We start from the raw sequence: 4,968 nt of genomic DNA, 5'->3' as shown, positions 1-4,968 counted from the left end.
ACCAGCCATGGTTCGCTCCATTGAAGAGGCTGACAAGCGAAAAAAAAAAGAGGAAAGAAGACTGATAATCAGAAGGAAGGACCTATCTCTAAGCCAACCAAGGGGCAATCCCCCAAGAAGCGAAAGTTTCATAAGGCTGCAACATCACAGGCTCAACCGAAGAAGCAGAAGAACCCTGATAGGAGGCTTATACTACAATCCACAAGTGATTCAGATTCAGAGTATGTTCCTCCTAAACATAAGTACACTCCTCCTTCAGAATCTGAGAGCGAAAGCTCTGATGACGAGACTTCAGGCCGAGGTGATACTCTACCTCGCTCCCCTACCCCAAAAATTCCAGTTCGCTGTCACCCTCCTTCACCTCCACCTATAACCATCCCATTATCCATCCCTCCCATATTTCCCATTCCAACCACTCAACTATTCACTACAATTCCCATCCCTACTCCCATTTTCACAACTACCACTGCTAGGACTACTACCACAGGAGCTCACTTTACTGCTCCCAATCCACCAGTAACCGAACCACCTGTCACAACCGAACCACCTCCTACTTCAAAACCCTTATCTCCAACTCAATCCACTAAAAGAACTACTATTCTAGGCGGTGAGGACTTGGAATTTGATTCCACGTATTTCAGTTCTTATCGTGTGCAGAGTAATGATGATGATGATGAGCCTATTACAAAGTGTCATCTCAAGGCAGTGAATGAAAAGCTTGATCAACTACTCTCATCCTCTTCCTCCGGTGCTTAATCTGAAGCTGCATTGAAGGCCTTGTTCTCCTCTATTGTTACCGAACACAGTGCCACACTATCTGCTGCAGCTAAAGCAATTAAAGCCTCTACTTCACAGTGTCAACAAGCCTCTCTTATTGTTGATGCTTCTACTAAGGACTGCAAGGAAGCGACCGCAAAAGTCGATAAACTAGTTTCTGAAGCTCACCTGTTTTTAGATTCCTTACAGGCTGCTGCTGCAAAGAACGCTCAAACCGTCAACGCTTCGGTCGAGAACCTTCAATGGTCTCTTCAATCTGAACATTCTAATCTTGAAGCTGCACGCCAGGGCATTGTAGCTACCAACGAAACTTTACATGCTAACGTCAATGATCGATTGACTCAACTGGAGGTTGAGTTAGCTGTAGAGAATCGTATTGTGGATGAGCTAGACAGGCGTAACTCACCGCTGAAAATGCAAAACTACAAGCTGCGTACTGCTACTATTGAGGTTAATGACATAAAGTCAGAAAGGGATGTCATTAGGAGTTATGTTGCTGATGTTCATTCCATCCTCCTTCGTCTCCTTGAGGCTCACGATCCTATCATCACCATAACCATCAGGCGCGATCTGGCAGACAAGCTCAGACCAGCATTGGACATCCTTAGTCGTATTGAGGGTGTTCCGGTGTCTGGGGTCTAGTCGAAACAAGGGGGAGAGAAGGTGACAACTCAACCTCCTTCTAGACCAAAACCATCTATTGAACCAAAGGGTAATGAATCTTCAGTTAGTAACAAGGAGAAAAAGAAGAAGAAAATTGGCGAGGATGACACAAACAATGAGGATGATGTCTATGCCGAGAATCCCAAGAATCCCTTCCAGAAGGTAAAGCCCTCTGAAAAGGAAATGGAAGAAAGCTACAACAAACAAAAAGCTAAGCTAGAGCAGAAGCGAAAGGAGGCGGAGCTCCTAGAGAAGAAAAAGTCCATGTTTCCTGTCTGGACTATGGATTCGCTTCAAAGATGCGCAATCGATGAGCCAATCATTCTCTAGCTTGAGCCAGTAATGTCCTTTGGACTTGAGAACTCCACGGATGCACAGTTCGATATGCCAATCACACGAAAGGCATTTAGTTTCCATTGCTTCAATTCGACTGCTGCTATTCCTTCCCCAGACCCGAAGGTAGATAGGGATCTGCTGGAGTTTTACTTGGAGTTTGCTCAACCTCAGTACTTGACCTGGAGTTCCAAGAAAATTACTACTGTCAAGGTTCTGAAGCCCTACTCAGCGGGGAAGTTTATTAATGTCAAATTCAAGGTGACTCGAGGAACCGAAGGCTCAGTCCACAACTTCACCCTTGCTGATCTAGCGAACCTCAATCCCCATGAGTGGATACTCCTCAACAATATTCTTCAGTCAAATCCTCAGGAGTACCAGCCAATAATTGATCATGTCAAGCGTATGCTTGTATGCTACATTCACGAGGTAGCGAAGATGGACCAGGAGATTGCCTCTGCCATTCACAAGCGAACCACGATCAAGACTATGGGCAGAGCAGGCAATGTCAACACTATGGTCAAGGGGAAGATAGATTCAAAGTACCACACTATTACGTTCATCAGAGGCGATGGTCAGAAATGCCTGTTCGCTCTCTTTGATAAACACCTCTTCTCAACGTATTGTCTAGAGTATATCTTGGAGATCATTCAGAGATGTGATCAGAACAATGCTGCTGATAAGAAGTTATTCACTGACATGCTAATGTGGTACATACAGATTCGACAGACACTTCTCGCAATAATTCCTCGTTTGGTTAAAGTAATAAAGACAGTGAAGCCAACACATAAGAAATGATCTCTCGCCTCATTTGACGTAAAGGGGGAGATTGTTGGGATTATTAGATTGTGTCATGGGCTCGGTCCTTTGCCTAATTTTGATTGCCGGTATTGGGCCTGTCCAACTGTGCATGTTTTTGTTCTAGGGTTTAGTATATAAGCTGCAATCATGCAGTCTTAGAAGTTATCACTTTTATCATTTATTTTCTCTAAGTTTTGTAAACCCTAGCTCGCCTCTACAACGGAAGTTCTTCATCGAGCTTTGCTGAGGCATGACTTTATTTGAATCATAAGCATACATTTGATTCCATTCTGTGTTCATTCTCTTACTGTTTTTGTCTTGTTCGATTTCCATAATCATACATGCGAGAGATCTAATCGATCTAGAGTTTAATTATCATCAAACATAATGGTGCAACTTTTATAGAGTTTCAGTACTTTAGTTCATCTACAAGACTACTGTCGCGAACATGGTATACTACAAAAGCTAGTATACGCAGCATGAGAGTCCCTTGGCTTCCGGGTTCTCGCTAAAGATAAGACTCGAGTTGCACTAGTTTTAACATTTTATAAGTCTACTATAACGAATCACACTATTATTTCAACGTGGGTCTGTGGTAGTCTCTCCAGCGGTAGTGATCCTTAGTATCTTCCCGTCTGCGCCAGAGTTCTTTCTTATTAGACAATCCTCTTGAGATGTCCTATCTCACCGAATAAATGACATATCTGGCTTGTACCAATGTCGGTAGTGGAAGTGATGTGTCGGTTTTGAGTAATGTGGACACGAGTGATTTCGTTGTTCCTCCATGTTGGACAATCCCTATAATAGTGTCCTGTCTCGCCATAACTATAGCAATCCTGGTTGGCTCCGGTGGTGGAGGTGGTTCTATAGAAACGAGCAGTCTGCCCTATTTTGTTCCAATTGATGCATTGCAATACCCGACAAGCTCCATTATGATGATAGTTACACTTGTTACACTTCGGGAGTGTTCCCTCATATCGCTTTACCGGTGCTGAGGTGGCAGGGGTCGCCACTAGTTGTTGTTGTTGTATGGAAAGCCTTTGAAATCGCTTGCATTCCTTATGGGCTTGACGCTTTCGTTTCTTAAACTCTGAGTTGTGGCTTTGGGTGCCTCTGAACATTATCATTTGTTGATTTCCTGAATTGTTACAACGATTTGAATTGTCGATTCCATTTCCATCTTTGTTCACGTTACAAGTGTGAAATTGAGCTAGTACAGCCGTCACGGCAGCTGTTACCACAGCCTGGAAAGTAGCGGCGTCTATATGAAGGATCGGGGTTTCGTCGTTCGGCTGACTATTTCTGGATGACGACATGATTCTGTGATACGAAAGAAAGGAGTTCGTGAGTTATTATGGTTGCCAATAGATGTATTCTACTCATTTACGTAAATGTAAATTTTCCGTTTTGTTGAACTATTCTCGATGGTTGGACCTACATCCCTATGATGTAGTATTGGTAAAGAATTGAAGTAAGTTCATAGAATGTTCACAAGACGATTGGTATTTTGGGCTAGACTATAATTGGTTGGTGGATAACATGATCCAACCTTCATCAAGAATTAGAAGTGTTACTTGAGTTGAATTCTCACAGCTCAATAATTCGACGAAAGTGAGCTTTAGATAGAACTCTATTGGTAATAAAATGAAAGTATTGGAACAAGGATTGTCACAGGAATTAGCCAACTGTCAACATCATTGATATTTAAGATGCAATAAGTTCGGGAAAAATTGACCTTGGAGTAGGTCTTACATCATAGAAAATGTTGAGAGCTTAGAAGTCTAGTTAAAGTACTTATAGTACAGGGATAGTTACATAGAAAAGTGCTACATGGGGTATAGATAGGAAAATGATTCCTTATACCAAATGAAGAAAGGTAGAGAATCCCCTACTGGTGACGGTTATCCCTCGTTTGAACCGTTAGTTCAGCCAGCTGGCGTTTCCATATCAAGCATGTTTCTTTCGTACACCCTTTGGCGTACTCGGAGCTCTATGACTTCGGCTCGAGTCTCAGCTAGTGCTTGTAGCAGGGCTTCGTGTTCTGTCGTAGACCTCTCTCGAGAATTTTCAAGATGACTGGTACGGATGGTATGCACTCTTGCATTGGCATCAAGCTCCGTGATGCGATGGAGAGCTGTCCTGCCCTGGATTTCGTTTCTGGCAACTCTGGGGACCAAGAATGGCAGAACCCTGTCTACTGAGCCTCCTTTGCTCAGTTTATAGAAGCTTCGTCTCCATTGAATGGAATGGGCTGATTCTGTTCTTCGCTCCATATTTCCAAGCATTCTACCCAAGGAGGCGTCGGGCCTTAAAAAGCCTAACGAGGGTTGGGATTTGGGGCAGGAGCCACCAGGGGTAAGTTCTCAAGTTCTTGCTCAGAGTTAGAACTATCAG

This window comes from Lactuca sativa, chromosome 3 (assembly GCF_002870075.4).
Source record: "Lactuca sativa cultivar Salinas chromosome 3, Lsat_Salinas_v11, whole genome shotgun sequence".
Lineage (NCBI taxonomy): Eukaryota > Viridiplantae > Streptophyta > Magnoliopsida > Asterales > Asteraceae > Lactuca > Lactuca sativa.
The sequence above is the reverse complement of the archived record's forward strand: the minus strand, read 5'-3'. Positions refer to the sequence as shown.